The sequence below is a fragment of the Parus major genome, chromosome 7 (genome assembly GCF_001522545.3).
Source record: "Parus major isolate Abel chromosome 7, Parus_major1.1, whole genome shotgun sequence".
NCBI lineage: Eukaryota > Metazoa > Chordata > Aves > Passeriformes > Paridae > Parus > Parus major.
In genome coordinates, this window is record NC_031776.1 from 16,232,404 (window position 1) to 16,256,401 (window position 23,998).

The window sequence follows — 23,998 nt, forward strand, 5'->3', positions numbered from 1 at the left end:
CTCCATTTATTTCTGTGTTTTATGGAAAGGCTGAAACAAAAGGTCTCAATCTCACACTGTCTAAACAGAGTAGCGATGAGACTACTTATCATCTTCTGGATTCAGGCTCTAATCCAGACTGTAACTCAGTGCACAGAGGCACGGAGAACACTTGACATTTCATGATTTTTGCAATGAGGCAAATGGATAAGACCTTCGGAAAGCTTTAGCAATGGTGATCCAGAATGCAGGCTACACTCCTGTGTCAGGCTATTTCTACTAGGAGGTACAGGGTTTAAGTTGGACCTGATGTGTGTGTTACAAATCTTTGTTTTGCTGAAACAACAACATCTAACTGCAGAGACAATTCATGGCAGATTTTGTGTATCGACCTAGTGATTGACATAACCACCTGCTTGCAAAGGTGGGGTAGAAAGGCTTTGCAGTTTTATAGCATAAAGCACCTTTTCCTCTTATACAAGTGTCCTTTCTATAGCAGTCAAAGCAGTAGAAACAACACTGTACCACAGCAGCATTTTTGTTAAATCTGAACTAGGTGTCATATTATCCCCTCTACTGCATTCATTTCAGTCCATGGACATTTATTTCTTTGATGCATATGCAGATCTGAGCACTTGCTACTCTTTGTAGGGCAGGAAAAAGAGGCAGATATTTTGCTTATATTGCAGTTATCTGGTTTTACTTGTTTACAAATAGAAAGACTTCATTTTTATAGTTGTATCAAGAACCTGCAGCTTAGAGATGCTTTCCAAATGTAACCAAACTGTTACCAGAGGAAGTGACTTAAAATGTAAACTAAGGTAAGTATAGAATTCTAAATACATTTGACTTTTTGATAAAATAAAGTAAGGCCTCTTTTCTGATTCCACACTTGGTGGAAAAAGATAGAAAACCAATCCCCCTTTTTTTCCCTTTGTAGGTAAACACATGAATGTTGATTCTCTGCCCAGGAGATAAACCTTCATTGTGGCAGTAATGGATGCAGCACGCAAACAGGAAAGGAGGTAAGTAGGAAAAACCCACAAAGCTTACTTATTCAGGAGGAAAACTAAAACAGATGTTTTATCTTTGAAAGTTATCTCACTATTGAGTAAATAAGATGTCAAAACTAACTGCAGTCCTGGCTCAGCTTCTGTTCAGTTCTTCCTTAGGAACATTGAATAAAAAGCTTGAAACTCGTTTAAGTCTATAAGGACATGAGCAGAGGGCATCAGTTTTGGAAAGGCACTGGAGAAGTTTCTAGATGACTCTAGATTTAATGTTTCTATTTTACATGTCTTCATTTTGTATCTTAATTATTATTCCTTATTTCTACATTCTACTTTGAGCATTTGTATTGGAGTTAGGTTTTAAAACCTTTCAGAATTTGGAAGAATAAATATTTCCTGACCTTTTTTAATTTATCCCAGATGAAGGTGCTTTTGTTACCCTTCTACTCTCCTTCAGTTCTGGTTGTTAATGCATAAGAAGTAGAACACAGTCTTATGAAAAGTTGAGAACCCTGAAGGTAAAAAGCCTGAAAAGCAGAATGTGGAACTGTGAGTAAAAAGGTGTTGAAGCAGCACTTCAGCTAAGGTTTTGGTGAAGTGTCTCAGAAATGTCATTAAAGCATTGGAAAAAGAATAAGCAAGATGAGCAAGAAACTTGCTGTAGAGTAGATATTTAGCTGAGCTGAATTAAATGAAAAATTAAAATGGAAAATGAGGGGAAGGTCAATCCAGCTCACCAGAAACCTGAGTTTTAAGGAAATCAGAATGTGTGGAATGTGATTGTTAAGGCGGGTCACTTACAAAGACATGATTATTTATGGTTTCAAAGCTCTCTGAGTGGTGTTTTCTTCATTTGACAGTTTCGCTAAATTGCAGTAGTACCTTTGGGTGTATCTTCAGCCCTTCTCATAAATCAAAATTAGCCATTAAACTCAGTATCCAGAAAAGATTGTCAAAACTCTTTTGTCTTCACATTGTGTTGATAACTTTCTGCAAACTCACAGTCTTGCAAATGCAGTTCTTGATACCTTGAAATACCAGTTTTACCTTTTGAATCCTCTATTTGCATATCTGTGCAGAGAAAAGAGGTTTATACGGAGTTCTAGACCTCAGTGTACCTTCATGAATGTTTAGGCAAACTAACAGTGAGCATGACATGGTTGAGGAAGAGAGTGCACGAGCACTGTGGAAGGGATGAGGTGTCACTGTTCTGCTGCTTTATCGATAGATACCCATGAGCTGCCAGAACTTTCCTGCCTGGAGCTCTTCCTGGCAGGCACCCAAGAACGGTATGCTGTGGCTGTACACCATGGTTTTCAGACTCAAGGAAGGAAGACATTCCCCTGAGGTGTCACAAGTTTTCCACTGGTTTAGTTCTAGCTGATTTGCCAGTGGCAATGCCAAACAGCCAGGGCTGCTCTTGGCTCTCCAGGGTGACCATGGAGACAGTAGGCTGCACAAGGTGTCTTCAGCTCAATAAAACCTTCATGACACATAATTGCTGGGCGTCCCCTTAGAGAAATATGCTTGGAAAGATGATGTATCAATTTTTATTTTTTTTTTTTTAATTATCAGCCACCTCTGAAGCATTTTGTATGTGTGAGTCACCCTTAAGGCAGTCAGTGGAGATAAACTTCCCAACCGTCAGAAAGTCAGAAAAACTGCTGGACCTTTTGGTACAAAAGATCATCCTCTTAAGGATATTTAATGGCTGGGTAGCAGTCTCCTGTGTGAATGTATCCAAGCAATTATAGCTTAAAGTTGTACTAATCACTCCTAATAGAGATGGACTCTTACCCCTGCTGTGTCCCTCACTGCTCCCAGATGAGAACTATCCCAACAACTTGGGATTAGCAAAAACACTTGTTATACTATTATCTTCATAACTTTATTAACATCTCTGATTATAGAACAGATGGATGAATGTTAATCATTCTATAATGGCAGATTAAATAGCTTATACTATATCAATCATGTTTAAGTCTTTGCTGAATAAAACAATAATTTAAGTTGGGTCATGGGTAGGGTTTGAACCCCAGGCCCTCAGATTAGCTGCCGACTTCCTCCATTAAAAGAGTAAACCCATTAGCTGCTTGCAGTTGTACACTTATGCCTGTGTACACTGGGCATTAAAATATATGACTCATGCTGTGCTGGTGGATTACACATTCAATTTTGAGATTAAGAATTCCTAGGTTCCTTTTGTGCCTCTCAGAAGGAGTTTTTACCCCCTGAAAAGAGTAAGCAATGGGAAATGGGTCAGCTAGTGATAGTGTTGTTATATTTTTACATACAACTGGTATAAGTATGCAGGTATCAAAAGGCTTTATAAAAATGTCTGGTTTGGTTGTCATTAGTTCAGAGATACTTAAGAGCCAAATTAGTGCATTTGGTGTATGGACTTTGAGATCCAGACAAAAATAGAGTTATTGAATTCCCATCCTGTCATTATGAGCAAAATATAACTATGTGACTACAGTAAAAACTGCAGGGATTGCTTGCAGTATACTTTTTATCATCTATTTCAGGTTAACTGGTTCACTGTAAACAAAAGTTCTTAGAGGATTTTTTTTCCCTCTATGCCATTTTTCGCTGTGCTACTTAAACCTTAGGTAACCTTAGACACTCTTCATGACCTCCCCCAGAGTCAGAGCTGGTTTGCACTGACTCAGAATCCTGAGTGCAGCTTATTAAAGCCCTTTATCTGCTGCTTTTCCAGAAACAGCACATCAAACTTTACTGAAGGTGACAAATCACACCACTGACTGGAGATAAGTTGTGTAATTCTCTGAACATTGAATGAAAGAACCGATGGAGAGAGGCTTAATAAACCTAATGTGAATAAGAGGTCTTCAGACTTAACTGTGAATTTGAATGCAGTGTGATTACAATGCTTGTCTTCAGCAAGCTTTGGTTTCATGGCTGTGTGCAGAGAATTGACTTGCTCATTTTGGTAAATAAACAGGCAATGTGTGACTGTTGCTTGACACTGTTAACACAAAGCTGCACTACCAAAACTGAAGGCAAAGCATGTAAATTAAAGATCAACCACTAATACAGAGTTTAAGAATGTCACCTCTAAAGGCTGAAAGCTCACACACTTAGTGAGAACAGAAACTACAAATTCCTAATTAAAAACCCACTTCCCGTGGCATCATTTGGCTTTCTTGGGGGGAGTCTAAAAGCAGGTTGAACTTTAGTTAACTTTGGAAAGCTCACAGTAAAAGGTACAATTGCATAGGAGCTCCATAGCAGTATATTAAGTCCTATAATTCTGCAAACTTTGCAAGTTTGCCCATCAGTCTTCCTCAAAACTTTACATACATACTTAAGATTAAAATTTTATTTGGAGATGCCATTTCACTTTACTGCGAATCAGTACATCAGCTCTTCTATAAGTGCACTCAGTTACTCCCTGAAGAGAGAGAAACTTAGCAGTGGTGTATATATATTTCCTGCTCATTACACTGTAAAAACCCTTGGAGAACTGATACATTGATTAGCACAAGTCAGAAGTGCATCTTTGCCTTGATCAATACATTTGTGTGTTGCGGACTGGCTAATGGCAAGTGTCAGAGTGCCCACCTGTTTGGAATAATTGCAGGATACAAGCATTAGCCTATTGAAAGAATGCATTTATTGGGCACAAAGAAAAATTTATGATCTTCAACTATACAGCCTGTGTAATAACAGTGACTGCCAAGTAGAGAAAAGATAGTTCAGCTATATTAAAATAGCAGGTAAATCTGGAGTCTGGGGTTTGCTCCAGGTATTTAAAGACCTGAGCAGAGCATAATGAAGGAACAGATGTACCACTTCAAGCCAGTCTGGTACATGAGTAGCCTCAGAGGAGCATTGGAACACAAAACGAGGAAAGAGACAACTCTGATCAAAAATATATATCCAAAGGCTCAGAAAATACAGATGCCTGTGTACAGAGCTCCTCTGTATGAATCCTTCAAATTTGGATATTGATATGTTTTAACTGTAATTCATGTCCCTCCCTCAGGGGAGGGTATTTTTTTATGTTCTTGTAAATTATTTTATTTCTTAAAATAGATTTTCCAGGTGAACTGAAACACTCAGTGGTGCTTTTAAGTCCTCTGATACTTCTGACTGGCCATGTTTTCATTTTAACTTCACAAAATGGAGGAGGCGCCTCCTTTTTTTTTTATTTTGCTAATCCTATAGACCAGGAGATACAAAGTTCTCACTGGAGATTGAGTTAGGTTGCATTCTTGGAATGCAGGAATTAAATATTTCCCAGGAAAGCATCAAACCACTGCAGTAAGGTTATTCTAAGATGAGTTGCTTTCAGTATTTTCTGCTGCTACTCCATACAGCACATTTCCATACACAGTTGGAGATAACTTGTCTGGTGGTTCCACATCTCACTTGGCATTCTAATTTTGGGTACTCCAAAGCACAAAGAGGCATGACTTTCCAAGCAGAACAGAGGGTACTCACATCAGCTGAGCTTCCAAGAGCCCTGGACCAGCCCAGCCCTCTTGTTTTTCTTGGAGGGTACAAGAGATGGCTGAACACATCCTGATGTACAAAGATGGGAAGTGAGGAACTTCCAACAAGAGGCAGCATATATTGGACAGAGCTGCCCTAGATATTTCATACTGTTCTAGGGATGAGCCTTGAAAGTCCACAGCTGCCAAAGCTGTATCATTATATGCAGGGAAACATGAATTGCAGGAAAAAGTCATCCAGAGGAAAGCACCTGGTCAAGTGGTGGTACCCTGAGTGAGTGTCCTGACTTCCCTCAAAAGAGCCTGATTCAGAAATGAAGAATTGCTTGATCTTAAACTAGATAAATTTGTGTTGTTGCAAGAGGATCTGTTTCCATGTTGGAGCAGCTAAACAAATGCATTGTCCCAGTTTGTTTAATACAAATTGCTTCTACTGCTCTGTCTCAGAGGCCATAGCACTGTGTCCTTCTCCTGTCCCGGTCAGCTAATCCACCTTATCAGGTCAGAGCAGGAAGGCTGGGGCTTGCACATCCATCTGGTTTTAGTGTGATCAGGAATCAGGACCTGTACTAGGTGGCAAGCATGGCTGTTTGAGATTGTTCTCTGAGACCAGATGTATTGAGATTTTGTACTTGTTTCATGGAGATGAAGGTACAACCTTAACCATCTTAATTACAGATTAAGAGCTGACACCTGAAATTAGACTCACACCTTGGATTTAATCCTTAAAATAAACTCAGATGGGTAATATTAACTCCAGAAGCTCATGTTTGAGAACTTAGTGGGGTGTTTCTCATATTAAGTAAGAAAATAATATTTAGAAAATGTAATATCAAGCTTTTCCTGCTCCATTTCTTTAGTTTTCTTTAGTGCTAAGTTTGCAGGAGAGAAAATTTACACTTCTTGAATATCTGGGAAGTGCTTTTAAGTGTTTCTAATATGTCTGGTAGAGTCTGAGAATGCTTTAGTTGCAAAGACCTAAAACTGCTAAGGTTTTTGTTGGCTTGTTTTTTAACTTCTGCTAGTAATCTGATACTTTTTTATCTGTTCTTTTTAGTTGTACATTTAGTTATGTTTGTTCTTTTATTTATATAGTTAAGAGAAATTTACTATATCTTTTAAGGTAATATCAGACAACAAGGTACTGTTGCTGCAACATAGAAAGTAGATGCAGTGCCATGGTTCAAGTGTGTAGTGCTCCTGCACTCCACAAAGGTACAGGAAAGTAAGGTGGATTTTACAAACAGTGAATAAAAGGGGATACTGAATTAACAAAGCAGCAAAGTGACTCCCTTGTCCTGTAGTTTTGTTATATACTTGAGAAATCCTCTAAATACTAGCATTAATTTAGCTCTGTTTTCACTAACTCCAGGCTGATGCATTCATTCTCCAGCAAAAGCCATCCCATGAGTGCTGTGTCAAGTGTCCACGCTAATTGGAAAAAACTACTTTGTGGACTTTGCTGAGTTAGATGACCTTCTGATATGTGCTGAAAGGATTTCTTGTGCATCCAAGAGGATAGTTTCAGGTGGGAACTATGCTGACCAGGTGGGTGGAGAACCTGTCATGTGTCTTCTGTATCTCAGCAGTTGTCACAAGATTGCTAAAACCCCATTTTATTGGTGTCCATGAGTGATGCCTGCCCATGGAGAAGGCAGTCCAGGAACACAACCCTGCAGCCTGAGGGGAGAAAGGCTACTTGCAACCTCTCAAAAAGGCACATTGATGTGCACTGGGCATAGAAAAGCCTATTGCACACATTGTAACTCCTCTAGGAGTGTATGCTCCTCCTGTTTAGAGAGTTTGTCTGCAGTACTCAGCTGCTCATATATGTCTGGACTTACTATATGAAATTGGAAATTCACATTGCACTATAAATGTGACCCTTGTTCAGCCTATAACATGTAATAGAGTCATCTATTATACTACATTTCATTACATTTTCTTACATATTTCTTACACAACCTCCAAGTTTCACTGGGTGTGTGATTCCCAAGGAGCAAGACCACTTTTCAGCATGGCTTTTAATTCTCTTCACTGTGTGAATCCATGCCAGTCTGCTTGGTGTTCACCTTCTGAACTAGGTAAAGAAACATTGCCATGGGGATTTTATAGAGTTATAACTTCTTAGTGATAATTTATTCATATTCAAGTCCCTTTTGGGATATATATGTAACAGAATCTTTCATTACATTATCATACCTAAAATTTACATGAAACTCCAGTCCCACTGGATGTTTCCCAGGACCTGGGACAAGTGCTTAATGAAGTAATTATTGCCATAAGGATTTTTCAAAGTTACAGCTTGGTGTTGTTATTATGTCATATTCAGTTTGGAAATTGCCTTTAGACTGTATAGGCAGATAGGCAAGCTGAAAAAGGGAGATTAAATCTCAATTAATTTTGGATGCTTCTGAAATGTTCTGCTTTGGAAATACAGAACACTTTTAGGAATTCTTTGGAAAGACTGAGACTGTGTTTAAAGAACTGCTTTAGCATCTGTTGTTTAAGCTGCATGATGACTCTGAAGCACTTGTTCATAAGCTTTATTTTCATCAACTTATACATGAAAAATACAAAGAAAATTACTTACTGATAGGAGTAGATAGCAAAAAAACCCAAACAAAACCAAACTCAATTTTAAACTTGGGGCTCCCTGTTCTTGGCACATCCTACTCTTCTTTTTACAGATTGCTTTAATCCAGCTGCATGTATATTTAATATATTTGAAATATGCATGGTTGCCAAACTTTGTTTTGCACATAGATGATAGTGAATGTTCTCCAGCATAACCTTGGTCAGGATGCAAGTTACCAGTGCTATTCATGTGGATGGGTTTTCAGGTTGGTGCTAACTTTTGCTGGACATTTTCTTCCCTATTCCAGATTTACACCTTATGCAGTGGTACAGCTCTCAGTTGCACTACTGTTTCCATTTCTCCTCAGCATGAGGGAAACAACTTGAATCCTGGCTTGCAATCTGTCTCACTAATGCTTAAGCTGGTGTTCACAGCCCTAAGGGCTTGTAGGCAATCTAATTACATTCATTTCATAATTTCAAGTGATGGTATCTTGTAAACATTTTTAATGTATCATCATTAATATGCTAAGGAAAGAGATCTATTTCTGCCAAGAAAGAGGAAATAAATCTTCACTATCTCTTTAGTCCACTAGTTTACATTTAGAATAGAACACCTTTTCTGAAAAGCTGTTGGAGACATATGCTCCCATTATTATCTCACAGTGATTTATCACTAACTCTAAAATAAACATTATATCCAACTTACTTGCTTGCTACTGCCCTTGCTATGCCATTTCAGACTATCTTAAGGACCCAGCATATGAGTATTGATATGGGCTTGTTGGGTTTGGGGTTTTTATGCCTGCACTCTGTTTTAGTATTGTTGCCACGTATATTTTTTCCAATTTTATCAAGCAAAAGGGAAAGAAACAAAAACAGAATTGCCAGCTAAAATCCTATCTAGAGAAGGCTAGCTCACACATGGAAAACAGTGCTGAAATTTTCTTATTGGAAGGATGCTGAGTTGAAAAATTTTCATGTACTAGAGGAAAAGGAAAACTCACTAAAATATAAGGTATGCTATATATCCTATAGGCAGAGAGGATCTTTTCACCTACATATTTGGGGCTGAGTGAGTCTGTGCAATGCTCAATAGCTCAAAACAGGCATAGAGCATAGTTTCAGTTGTAATTCTGCTGTCAGCTGCCCATAATCTCTCCATTTGTGAAATCAGACATCTGTTTTCCACTTCCAGCTACTTTTGCAAGTAACAAATAACACTGTTTCCAGTTGAGTTCAGAAGAAGGTGATTTCTTGTAGATGAAATACGGTGACCCAAGGCATAGGACAAGGGGAACCTGTAGCTCTCTGTCTTAGCACAAATTGTCTGCCTCTTGGTTAGCAAATCACAGCCTGCACCCACTTCAGAAGAACAACTCCATTAAATTATACATATTTGCTTACATTTGAGATAAGAGCCCAGTGATCCTCTCAGTATAAGGATTACACCAGAGCTGGGTAAACCAAAAATAATTAACAGTTCCAAAACAACTTACCTTGAGTTGATATTCAGGAAGAGAGCATAACAAGGAAGAGGATGAGGTTGGGGGAAGTTATACTTCTGTGGCTACATTTTAAAAGAGAAAGACGACTGGGAGCTACTGGAGTACTTCCTGGTGGCTAGTATTTTTTATTTTGGTTTTAAATGTTTGATCTGCATTGCAAATCTAGTTCTCACACTCTGCACAGAATGAGAGATCCATTAAGGGGTTTGGTCACAGTATGCATCATTGATCCAACTTGAAAAATGAGGCAAAAGAGGAAGGAAGGTCACTATTCCTCCCTTTGTTACTGTACCATTTTCTCCTTTGTTTTGGTGGTCGTTGTTAATAGCTGTGTGAGGGAAGCTAGGTGCAAGCTGAAGCATCTCTGCTCTTTCACTGAAAACTTCACCCAGTGTCAGTAATTCTTCCTTTAAACCTTTTTGTTAAATGTCTTGGGCAGTAGATTAAGCCTGAACATTTAGGATATTTGTCTCCCTTTTGGAAAGGCTGGTTTAGGCTCATAAGGTCTTTCACTGCAGGAGACATACTGACCTGTGCTGTTCTCTGCTTCCAGTTTGTTCTGAGGTTGTGCAGCAGCAAAACTGCTCTGCAGAAATTCTGGGATTGTTATTTGAAAACATGATAAATAATTGCCATTGGGTATAAAACTCTGAGTGCAGTGGAGGCTACTGCTTTAGGATTATTAGAATAGCACTTCATGGTTTTAAAGCATTGAGAAGAATTGCCTTTTTACCATGTTTAAACTGATGTATACAAATTCAAAACCTGAAGGCTTGCCTATCGATATTTACAAGATCTAGTTTAAATAATGCTACGAGGTCTGGAGCAATGTTGCATCTTACCCTGTGGAGGCAAGCCCTGTGTTGCATAATTTTTAGTTCAAATGTTTCCTATTTTTCAGCATCATCTCTCTAGTTATTTTATCTGGTATGTTTTTAGTATAAAATATAGGCACGCAGCACAGAATACCACAGTGAGTTTTTCTGGCAAAAATGAATGTAGCCTCCTAGAATACAGGAGCTGAGGTTAAAAATAGTTAGTATGTGGCAGTACAAGGTGGGGATTTGGGAGTTAAGACACTCTAATTATTCACTAGACTGGTATGCTGCTGTCATCTTCACCACTTCAGAATAACACTTGGAAAAAACAAGTGACCCTCACTATCATACATAATGTGGCAGCTTAATTGGCAAGAAGAGGGTGAAAAGTAGGCTAGGAAAACCCTTTGAGACTGATGGAGCATATTTCAGTGGCTTCATCAAGATAATGTCCCCCAGGTGATTGAAAACAGCAAATATTTCATCGGGAAAAAAATATAAAGGTGCTTCAACCACAGAACCCCAAACATATTATTACAACCCCTTCTTTATTCTAGAAGCTTTTCATATCCTACATATCTAGAGGAAAAATGGAAGAAAATAATTTGGTTTAGAACCCATAAATTATGGTGCTACTATACCTAAAGATACCTTGCATTAGCAGTGAGATTTCACTCAGCTAGGCTCTGTGACCATGAAATTAAGGGTACTTCAGTGTTATTTCTGTTCTGGGTATGTGTGCTAAAGGGCATGCTATGTGGTAACCTGCACAAAAATGAAAGCAAATATGTGGAAAAAAACTGGAAATATACCAAGAGCCATTAGGCTCACAAAAGTTTTCATTTCTTCAATATCCAGTTTACAGGCAGATTCTATAAAGAAACTTTTAAGTGTAAATAATGTAGACTACAAATTAAAGCCCAAAGTAAATGAAGACATTTTTGTGATTATGGCTTTCTAGATAGAACAATAAAACTACAAAGAAATTAACTTCTGAAATTTCCTGTACAAGTACCCTGATTCTGTTAAACACAGATTTAAATAAATAGTCAGCTTTAAATATCTATTTTAAACAAAATTAATGGTCCCATTATTAGAAGAAGTACATGCCCCTACATCAATATAAAGCTGATCATATATATTTTTCAGTCATATTTTCTGTCAAAAATACACCATTATGTGATTTTGCTTCTTTAACATTACTGACATGTACCATGGCAACTACAATAAGCAAATTATTTGACCCCACAGAACACATGGGAAAATTCAAAACCTTCTCCTATCATTACCTGTGCACATGGTGTAGATTCTTGTCAGTGAATGCCCCATGTTCACATGAGCAGACTCGGTGCTCTAAAAAGTCTGAATTAACTTGGGTACAACTTTAAATCACTGAATCATATTTGAAATGGAAATGAGTTAACTAGCTGTTGTCAATTAAAATAATTCCTGGCCAGCATTAACTAAAAATATTTGAAGGTAATAGTGTTAATCCTTGTTTTATGGACTATGTGTTTGCATCCCAAGATCACACATCCACATACATGCTCTGTGCAGAGGAAATGAGTCGAGTATCTGGATGGGCCTGGTTGGAGTTACATTCTTGGCTTAAGACGTGTTCACAGATGGGCTGAACATGAGCATGACTAGTAGCATGAGCTACTGGAAAAAAAATAATTATTTCACAACCAGAAAAAATATAAAATGGGAATTTTGTCTGATACTGAAGTACAGATATTTATCACCACCATACTCAGTGCTGAGTATGCAATCAGGGATATTATATTTATATTTTACTGGTTCTCTGATACCTACAGCTTTGACCTGAAAGTAAACAGTGTCATTATAATGGTCCGTACATGATCAGAGATGTCTCTTACCAGCCTTATTTCTTCTAGCAACTTTCAAGGCTGATACAATTTAAGTTCCTGAATCAAGCAAATAAAAAGTACAAGGGAATGTTTCAATTACACAAGTCTGTCAACCTATACAAAGAACTAAACATTTCTTAAATTGACTGCTGTGTGATATGTTAATTAGTCATCACCAGAGACTGAAGGCCTCCATTAGCAGGCAGATGCATGTGAGATGATCTTAAAGGAATATATATGCATAAAGCCTCAAATCTAACCATCTTATTTGCAATCTGTTACAGAGCTAGAATTTCGTTAAACATCTTGAAGATGTACAAAATCTCTTGTAGAGGAGGCACTGGCCCTTAAGTAATTGGCAGCAGTGCTACTCATTAGAATAGCCTCTCATCTGAGGTGCCAAATGTGCCCTGCGTTGAGCTGTTCAATAATCAGCAACCAATTGCTCCTCTTCTCACATCACTCAGCATGACAAATCAGTGATATTAACCACACGGGTTAAGGCAAATGCCAGTCATTGTTTACATCTCAGGTTAGCCAGTTCTCTTTCAATCAATACAATGTCTCTAAAAATACAATACAAATAGACTGGTGGTGTAGTCTTCATAAAAAAATCACATGACTTCCTCACATTTCGAAAACAAAACAATAAATTGTAGCAGTGCAATACAAACGGTGGTATGAAACTGGCTATATTTAACTTGAAGACTGTAGCAACTGTACTGGAAGGAACTGGTTGCTGCATTTGCCAATACCCAGGTTGAAGGAGATACCAAAATCTAGTGTTTCAGAGTAATACAGTTTAAAAAGCCCATATGGAGGAAGCCCTTTAGCTTTTCTCACGGAGTTAGCTTGTCAGAAGTACATTTACCCAGACAATGCCCAAGCCCTTCTCCAAAGCAATCTGAGTTAAAAGATGAGAAGCCTGGGGTGTTCCTTCTTGCACATGTTACTTCTCCTTGGTTGGCAGTGGATTTCAAACACTGTTGCACATTTGCATTTGGCTTAGTTCAGTTCCTCTCAAGCTCACAGCCCTCCCCAGTCTTTACCTATCTGAATAATTTAGTGCATTTTATCTGTGTAATCTGTGCCTTTTATCACCTCAGTGTTCACCTGTGGTCAAAGATCACTGATAAATAAGGAAAGCAATAGAATTTGTAATTCAAACAGTACTATCTGCTGCCTCACTGTGCCAGCATTAGCCATGAGGGTAAGCGTCTGTTCACTCTTATCCACAACATATTGCTGATCATCCCTTGGTTCTGGCATAGAACAGCGCTGTGCTTTCCACTCTTTCACTTCCTGACTTAAGCAACAGCATCTCATAGAAGTGAGCAGTGAATTCACTGAAATATTTACTTGACAACAATTAAATCCCATAATCTTCTTATCACTAGTTTTGTAAGCAATAATGATGGAAATCCACAAAGTACTGTGACTATCCCAAATTTAAAATGCAGATAATATGCTTGTGTATGCATACCAAATCCTGCTGATTCTGTCAGTTCAGAAAGAGCTGCAGGCTAAGTAGAGCAGGGTGATGTGCTCTGAAGTTAACTGAAAGGACATGAATCATAATTCTTAAAAGAGAGTCTGGAGAGAAGGACAAGGAAAAGTAGCCAGTAATATTTGAAATTTCTTGATCTCTCTGGTCCTAAACAATGTGTAAGGTTTGACAAGGAGGCCCTTGTTCTGCACATGATATTTTTCATCTGCGAGATCTTGTCCCTGCAGCCAAGGACACAGTAACATTACAGCTTACCTACTTCAATCCCCAGCTGTCCACCTTTAGCCAAAGTCCTGCAGCTGGTTACCTCCTGAAATGGCATCATTTTTTTCTCCAGCTTTGCTTTCACTGGTAACAATAGCACAAGAGCAACAGAGGGCTCCTCGAGTAGTGCCTGTCATAGGGTGTGGCTGCAGGCTGAGCAGTAACACAGCACTGGTTACCTGGTGGTGGTCTCTCAGTGTGGCTCCTCGTCTCTGTTTTCTCCCTCCCCTCTCTTATTCCCCCACTACGTATAAACACAGTCACTTGATTTCAAAAGTTTTTTATAACATTGCTTTTTGTCTGAATTTTGACTTGATTTCTTGTTTCATTTCTGGTGCTCAAAGGCTCTGTTACACTGGTCTCGGTTACTCTCACTACATAAAGGGAGTAAGAATCTATATGCCATATTTAAGTATATATTTCTTATTTCTGTTAAGTAGTATAGACACTAGGGAAAAAAAAGGGCAGGATGTGATGCTCAAAAAATTTATCAAATACACATAGGGGCTGTTATTAAAAGTACATTCATCCAGACTGACAATGGTGTCCCTGGGCATAACTCCCTTGTGCAGTAAATGAAGCACCACTCTGGGAAAATGCAATGCAGAGAGAATTTTTTTGCTTATGATGGGAATAACATAAGAAATACATTCTGAGATGATCAGGATAGCTATTACTGTGCTGTGGCAAGCTTGGGCCTTTAAATGTCTAGCCATTTTTCTTTTTTTAATGGCTCATTTTATATACGGTTCGTCATTGTACCACTGACCTTTTCTCTTCTGACTTGTGCTGATGACATCACGGAAATGACAAGATTACCAGGAGCGATGGAAATAGGTGCTTATCATTGTACAAATTAGCAAAGAGCTGGCAGCAACAGGAACATGATAGGCTGCCACGTCTGCTCGGGTGCAGATGAGAAAGCCACAACTCAACCATCTAAAACTGGCAGTCGGAATTTGGTTGGGGGCAAAAGTTCCTGTTTGTCCAGAACCAGCTTCTTTCAATGTGGGAGCATCCAGATGAAAATGTCTGATTATCATCTATTACAACATGGAGTTAAGCTATTTTTCAGCTTCAATAGATAAATAGCACAAATGCTTATCAGTATCTCCTATTTTAAATGTAGAGCTTAAGCATATTTTCTGGGTAGGATTTCAATAATTACTTCCACATAAGAACCTCCCCACTCATTTTAATGTCCTTATTCAGTTTTACAGTTACAGTAAGTACTGATATGCTTTAACTGTATTTCAAAGTGGTTTTAAAGTTCTCATAAGAATGTACAGTTCTTGTGCTATAATTTGAAATGCATTGATATTCCCAAGATGTTAGTCTTGACTCAGTACAGGAATATGATTAGGCTTTTAGCAAAGCTTTATTAATAGATTCATATTCATGGTGAAAGTTAGGAATGGTCTTAGTACCAAATTGAACTGGGGCCTTAGAAACTTGAGTGTTGATTTACTAGGAAAGTGCTGCAGAGTGAACAAAATAGTTAAGCAGATGTTAGCTAGGTAAGGAGATCACATAGAACCAAATACTTGTGTAATCACACTCTGGCTATGATGGGAATGAAAAGAATATTTTGAGTTGTGCTCCCTCGGTGATCTGCTGTTCTAACACACCTCCTCTGACTTCTGTCCCTGTTGCCACCATCCCCACAAAATAAACAAACAGAAGACAAGAAAAACAAAACTGGATGCTGTTTTCTGTTTACAAATTTGTTTTCTGTGCATTATCAGAAGTTGTTGATATCTATGGAATAGTTGAGGGGAGGATTAGACTGCAGTAGGTCATTCCAAGGCCACTCAAGCTGGTATTGACAGTGTTGCGACGACTGCACACATAAAAGGAGGTTCCAGTTTTCTTAATAGCATTGTGGTGGTCTCAGCACTTGCTGAGAATGTTTACTTTTTGTCATTCACAAACAGGTAAATGTTTCTATAAGAAAAAGCTTTTCCTTTATGCTCAGGGGTATAATAGTTTCTACTACCTCAAGAACCAGACAGAGGGAGGAAGTGAAACCCCAATCAAATATACAGGGGAAAAACTATTCATAGGGAAGTAATAGGGAATGTTCTTCAATAGTCTTTGTGATTTTAAGGGAAATAATTATGTAGTTCCTTCTGCCTTTGCTTTCTCAGAATTTCCTTTAGCATTCTTCTGTCCTGTGTTTGCACTGCTCCTGTGAATCCTGCATGTGGTGTTAGTGAGACTGAATGAGCTCTACTGGGTAGTCCAGTGCTCTACTATTTTTTCAACAGAAAAGGATGTCAGAACAGCACCTGTTTCCCTGACTGCAGGCATTCTGGTACTTTATCTGTAGGTCCATAGCTGGAGGCTGTATTAGATCTCTTTGCTCTTGTAGTTTGGTAATTCCAGCAGCAGGTAGCTTTGGCAGCATTTCATATCCATAATTGTCTCCATGACTGCCTCTCAGTGGAGTGGATGTGCTCATTTCTATCCATGATTCTTTTATCCTAAGGGAATAACTGGAGCTCACTAATGTCCAGCATGACACTAACTGCAGACTGGGTGATGGCCTTCATACCACTGTGTCACGTCATGGTTTTCCTACTGCTTTTAGATCTCCCTGTGAACAGTAAAAGAAACCTACAGGCTCCCTGCCTGGGTTGTCACCTCCCTGGGAAGTGGCTCTGTGCAGCTACTCAAATTAATTAGCATACACAGGGAGGGAGAGAGCCAGGGGTTAGTGGAGAGATACCACCTTTAATGTAGGCAGCCTCATCTTCCTCTGCAGACAGTGAAAAGGAAAAGGTCTCCTCCATAAACAGTTCCTGTTTTTCAAAATATTCAGTGACTATGCCAGGCATTACAATTCCTCTTGAGCTTTCAAATTTTTTTAGCAGGCAGCTAAAAATTAGCTACCTATTACTATGTGAACAACAATGAATATCAGCAATCTTAGTTCAAGCAGGGAATTACCAAAAATCATCATATGACTATGGTTAAATGCAAGGTAATCCTCAAATTCACCAATACATGAAAGTCAGTAACTTTCAGAAAAAGTGTCCAAGTCCCTGGCCCACTCACAACTTTCTGAACTCAATCAAATATGCTGTTGGTTAAAGTGCTTAGAATAGCACATGTGCAAATTTTAATGTAGAGCCTTTCAGCCTTTCATTCTATATGTGACAGGAGATGCTTCCGTTTGGACCCTTCATTTGTTTTAAAAAGATGTGTGGGGGTGTGTCTCTTCCCATCATACTCCATGCAAGCTGTCTCAATAGACTTGCTTCCCAGGATAGCATTAGGCTTTTGGAGATCCCTCAGTGTATTTATTTCTTGTAAAGATCCTATTGCATTGTCAGCACTTAGCACCAGATAATAATTCTGGAGCCAGACACTCCCATCACAGGCCACAAGTCACTTCTATTGATTTCAAATGCAATGCCGCTTTTATCTCCATTCCATTCAGGAAGGAATGTGGTTGGGCCACCCTCACTTTATACATCATAAGAGTAACACAAGGGAGGAACTCTTAGATAGAGGCAATGCTGCTTTATCTTAGTTTCTAGAATGGGACACATATAAAGAAGGTTTTTCTTTTTTCTTTGAAGGTGAGATATTAATTCCAATAAAATTATGGGGGTATTGTTGCCTTCAATATACATGGGAAATGATAAATTTTCCTCTATAACTTTAAGGTCTTTTGAGCAGCTGGTTAATAATTACTAGCCTTCATAAGTGGCGAGAAATGAAAAGTTATGTCTTAACCCCAAACTAACTGTATAAAAACCAAACAATTTCAGTAAATAAGATTATCTTTAAGAAGTCTGGTTTGATCAGGTTCCTTCACCATAATCAGAAGAAGGAGAAAAATGTACATGGAGCGAGCACAGGTAGGTACCACACTACCACATGAGTGAGTGAGGAGGGCACACTTCAGAATTTAGCATGTGTCTTGCTTTGGAATCAATCCAAATTACTAATGGTGGGGAAGAGAGATTAGAAGGGAATCTTTTTCTATACACATTGCCAAAAAAAAGGGTTGTTATTAAGGCACCAGTAGAATCTGAAGTTACAGACAGGCATTAGACATGGCTGCTCATAGCAGGACCCAGGTGCCAATCTAGAAAAGATACATAATGCTTCCCGTAGCAGCATCTGGCTTTTTGGCAGAGTCTACACACTTGGGCATTGATGACTCTGGATTTGCTTTGTAGTCTCTCAAACAGTTGCATTGCAGTGGCCCTGGGCAAAACTGCAGAACCTTTTCCTCCATAGCACATCATTTCACATAGCATTTCACAAAAGAATTACCACTGAAAATGAACATAGTCTGTGCAATTAGTCTGATAATTAAGACTTAAGTACTGGACAGAGATCAAAGTGCTTGTAATCTGCAATAAAGTTCCTAGAGTTGTAAGGATTTTCAAAATGTTAGCTCGTGCTTTATTGCACCTTCCATTTATTGTGTACCCATGATAGCAGCAAACACATTTTCCCAGTGGATATCAGCGTGTATAACTGCAACACCTGTTAGTACAGAAGCCTGGTATTTCTCACAATATGATTACTCTGTCAACGACTGCCATAAAAGGTGGCATCTGTATTCATCAAAAAGAGTTATCAATAAATGTAAAGCCATACCACAATTAGAGATCTCCAAGGAAGAACAAATCCAACCAAAAAAAAATGTCAACGACAGTATTTAATTACTAAGATTGTTAATCAATAAAATGCCTTCATAACTTTTAATTAAATTTTTATTTGAACTGGATGTTTAGAAAATCTGATTCTTTGTTTTTGTTTCATTTAACAGTTGCACTACTAAAGTACTGGTGGCATCTGTGAACAACCTTCCTCGAGGGGACACTTCATGTCTGTAACTGCATTTTGTCACCTACAGAGGGTGTTAAGAATCTTGTTAAAAATAAAGGAAATAGTTAGGAGACATCTCGCTGTAGCCATTATTATAGTGCAAATTACCAGGTAGAGTAATCCAGAAGCTGTCATGAAAGGTTAGTAAGAAACTGTGTCAGGAAATCAACCATACAGCAATTCATCATGGCCTAACACTAGCTCTAAATTGAAAGCTTTTAAAAGGCATTGTTTTATGAAGTAAGGGACATTAACTTTTTTTTTTTTTTTACAGCACTGAATAAAGATAACTAGGAGAGCGGTTCTCTCATGAAAGATATAAAGACATAATGATGAAAAATGTCAATTATTTTATCGCACAAATCTGCAGGCAAGGTAAAAACCAAAGAGAGGTTGCTACAATTGAAGGAGGCCATTGCAATATAATACCTTGCCTTCATTTTCATTTTAATTTTGAAATATGCTGCCTGACTTTTGCAATCCTTATTCAGACAACAAATGACAAGCTTTCAAGATTACCAGTCCAGTCCCTAGAGGCTCTGTAAGATGTCATGAAAATACAAAATTTGCCTTTCAGGAAGTTTTTATGAGTGTAGTCTCAATACTGATTATAACACAAATTGCCACTGTTCTGTTAAGGGATGTTAGAATAGTTTGTTTCCATTTGTCTTTTAGGTAAATAAATGCTATCTGCCTCTTCCTTTGACGTTCAGGGTTAGCTAGTGAGTGCCTTGTGATGTTGACTCTGTCTGGTTCTCCACTGCTGCAGTGCCACTGAGGAGGCCACAGCTGCTCTCTGCTGTAATGTGCAATTTCCATGGGGCACTGTCTGAGGAATGCCATTGCTGCTCTTTAGGAGTTTGTTAGCTCGCCCTCAGAGCTATGTCAGAGCACAGGACACAAAACTCGGTCTTTTACAAAGCACTACAATTGTACTTGGGGTTAGGAGTGGAACCAAGCACAAAAAGTCTCCAAACAGCCAAAATACTCAACCAGTAAAAACCCAAGAGTTTGCACAGACCAGTAGTATTTTCCTGGTTTATCACGGCTGGGTGAAGTGGAAGGAGGGCAGTAGAGTTTGCTGGAGGTAGCCACACTCAAAATTTCCCTTTACAAAGAGAAAAAGCAGACAAACATACACTGAAAACCTGATGTTCAGAGGCTTGGTAAGTTGCCAGCATCCCCAGGGCTCTAAAATAGATTTGTAATACTTAAGAAGCAGAACTCTGTCAGAAATGATGACCAAAAGCCTGTCTTTATATTCCATATGAAAATGTCTCAAGAAGTACCAGTAACCAGGGGTTGCATTGGCATTAATAAATCCATAAGTGTTTAAAGACAGTTGTCTCAGACTGAAGGCATCCCATAAGTTTAAGTGACAGCTGGAAGAACTGTGAAGATGATAAATAGAAACAGTAATGAGCAGAAGACTGTAAGATGGCAAGTTCAATCATACCACACTTTACTGAAGTCTCTGAAAGCTCTTGGTGTGCTATATAGATCTATGAAAAAACACAGAGAAGAATAATGCAATTATGGATTAAGAATTCTTTTAATGGGGCTGACTGATGTTTAGATGGCAGAAAGTTTAATTACAAGCACAAACTCACATCAAGTGTGCGTTGCTGGTAAAAGGTTATATTTATATCCAGCCTCAATGTGCTACCAAGGGCTAGTCTTCATTTGCAATGTTAGTGATATTTTCTGAACACTTGTCAGAATGGAGCACTCACTTCTCATGGATATAAAAATACCCTTATGAACAGATAATAGCATCAATCACTTTTAGTATTTGAATGCCAGATATGTATGAAAACCCTGCTAACTACCTTCAATAAAGAACTTTAAAAATTGTTCCTCAAAATACATATACATGTATTTTAATTCACAGGAGAACAGATTAAGAGAACTCTCCTTCCATGACACATTGGATGAGAATCTGTCTTGTTGCAATGCTAAAAATTCTCAATCCATCAAGTAAATGCAGATTCAGGGCACCATCTCGTATTTCCTTGTCAAATAAATTATGCCTTATATCAAAGACCACACAGATTCCTACTTAACAGAACAGGGGTATGTCTGAACATATCATAAATGTGAAATATGAAAGAAAGCAAAATGAGACAGCCAATAAAATGTGAGATTTGTAAGTCAGATTGCATATACCTTAGAAATAATGTTACCAATAGTCAGAATCTTTGATTAAAGAAATATTCATAATCTGTCACTAATTTTCCACAGAGATTGAAATTTTTTTAAATTTATATATAATAATAACTGACCTGAAAATGTCTGAGGAAATGGAAAGAAGAAAAGTAGCAGATGAAATGGTGTTTAAATGTATATTTTGCTATATTTGTATAAATATAAAGATGTTTCCCTTTATTTCTCTCTTTTTTTCAATTAACAACTAAGCTGGGAAGAGGATGCATGTTATCCAAGGACAAAGTCTGAAGATATAAAATTATTGAGAATAGTCAATGTAAAACCATAAATAGAAATTGCCTACAGCTGTCATAATAACTGTCTGGGCAATAAAATGGCAGCTAAAATTCAATGAGGGCAAAATAACATGGTAAAGTGTATGAAGTGTATGAAGGAATCAGCTCCTTGCCACTCAAGGAAGACACCTTGGATTGGGTTGCTTCATAAAACCATGAACTTGGTATTCCTTAGTTTTCATAAAGCAAACTGTGTCAAGAATAATTTGGAAAGAACTTTCAAAGAAAATACTGAGCTGATTATACTTCTGATGCCCTTGTCTTGGATATAGCTTATTGTTCTGGTCAGGGTATAATAAAATGGTACAGTAGAACTGATCTAATCAACATAAAACCATGTTAATAATGTGTGCTTTCCTTCCAGAATGAATTTTGTTTCCATTTATTGGAAGCCCTGCATACTGAAGCAGCTTTCACAGATGAAGACTCTAAAGAAGTTCTGGCTAAACCAGAAAACCAGCTACAAGGTAAGAATTCTAAAGTATGTATATAATTACCTAATTATTTTTTTAGTGCTTTAGGTAATATGCTGTACTTTTTGGACAATTGGCTCCTGTCAATAGACTTTCACACTGATATTGCAAACAAATTATCATATGCCTAGTTTTCTGATTAAAAATGAAGTTTTGTGGTATCCTGAACAACACTTTTTATAGATGTATATATACTTTTTGTGGTAACTGAACAAGAGCTCATTCAGCCAAATCAATAAACATGTTCAAAATCTCTTATTTAATCTTTATAAGAATAGGCAGTTCTTCTCTAGGAGCTCATATTTATCAGTAATGATCACAAGCTCTTACTAATCCTTCATCAACCCTGCATTCGTGTGATAGTACCTGGCTCCCTGCATAAAAGAGGCAGTAGAAATTCACCTCACGGTCCATGCATCAAGCTTCTGAGTTCTTGGCAAGGTAGCCTGCTTCTTCAGACTGACATTAAACTTGATATAAAATCTTCAGATGAAGATGAATCTGCCATGTAGAAATCGTTCCAGTGTTTAAGTACCCTTTGCACTTTATTCTTGCTTTATGGTTCACTGTCTTCTCTCCAATCATTAGATCTTCCTATACTTGTGTCTGTTTATAGGTATCAGATGCCTTCATCTGTAGATAATTATGGACCATGATCAAATTATCTCTTAATTAACTCAATAGACTGAGGTTCTTCCAAATCTTTACAGAAAGGTATGGTAGGGTTTTTTTTCCTCAGATTTTTTCTGATATGTCAACATACTTCCCAAGGGTGGGTACACCCCACACCAAACACACTGCCTCAGAAACGGATTTGATGTCACATGTATCAGTTATTACCAACCTCCATATTTTTCCCAGTATTTCCATCTACATCTTGAAGAACCACATTAGTCTTTCTTTGTCCTTCTGTGACATCTTTTCCAACTGCTTTTCAGCAATGACTTCCAAATCTTCACAGCCCCTACTTTCCAAGCATTATTTTCTGTCCTTCTAACAACTGGTGCATCACCCACAGCTCTTCATTATTTTCTTTGTTTTACTTTTCTATTACTCCTATACCCAGAAAATAATATATGAAAAAACCAACCCTTCCTGAAAATTAAAATAAACCAATATGTCAATATCTGCCCTAAGTTGTTGAAATGCAATCACAATTTCTTTCCCTCTTTACCACTACAATAATATGTTCCAGTTGAGAAGGAAGTGTGATGCAAGGAACATATCATGGGATGGAAAAAATACATTGTTTCTTGATTATGCCCTGGACTGTTTTGACAATTTCCCTCACATTTCATCCTAAGTAGATGAGCAAGCACAGCATACACATATTTTCAAACACAAAAGAAGCATATGAATTGTGCTAATGAAAGGGGTGGTGGGAATAGAAAGGAGATGGCAGTTCATGACTTAGGTTCATTAATCAAAACTGTTTGAGCTCCTGTCCATGGGATCTTGCAAGTCTCTTTGGGTGGCCTGACCTGGCTTTACCGTAAGGTTATTGTAAGAAATGGGTGATTATTTTTTTCCCTAATTTGAGACCAGACAACAGTGATAAGGATTTTACCAGCTTTGGATAATATTATTAAATTAATAGCAATCATATCATGTCTCATATTCATGAAAGTGAACGAATGAAATTGGCTAAATTGTTCAACATTGTGATCCACCATCTTGATATTTTCAACCATATCAAGGTCAAAATTTTTTGTTTGGAGAGGCAGCAATATATGCACCTACATGGTGGAGATGAAAGTGGTGGGTATATGGGTGTGTAACTTCCAATTTAGTTTATGGTATAATGCACATGTACAATTTTAGGAGCTGTCTGTCTGCCATTCGGTCAGATGCAGCCGATTACAGGAAGGAGGGCAGCACCATGCCCCTTCACAGAGGCTTCATTTTGGCTCCTTCACTTTAATCTGGAGTGACAATCCTTCAGCTGACAGTGAGAGGTGTTTTTCCTCTGTGGGGAAATGTATGACTGAGGTCTTAAGAACCTTATTGTGACTCAGTGAAAGATCCATCTCATCAGCTGCAAGTGAAGTTAACCTGCTAAAGGAGAGCATATATATAAAATAAACTTTTCTCCAGCTATATAGAATATCACTTTAGATCATATCAGCTCCAGTATTCAGTATAGCTCTGAAAGCATTTTCTCTCT

The 23,998-nt window shown here is 38.1% G+C and overlaps 1 long non-coding RNA gene across 4 annotated transcripts in view; it reads left to right on the forward strand.

Moving 5' to 3' along the window:
* LOC107207805 overlaps positions 1-23,998 on the forward strand; it is a 98,129-nt gene that overhangs the window by 49,725 nt on the left and 24,406 nt on the right. For 3 of the 4 annotated variants that reach the window (XR_004498303.1, XR_004498302.1, XR_001522955.2), the window contains exons 14-17: positions 920-1,004; positions 6,840-7,015; positions 18,802-19,235; positions 21,726-21,828. This is a non-coding gene — a long non-coding RNA (uncharacterized LOC107207805). The remainder of the gene's footprint in view (positions 1-919; positions 1,005-6,839; positions 7,016-18,801; positions 19,236-21,725; positions 21,829-23,998) is intronic. The other variant, XR_001522954.2, reaches the window with a different exon arrangement.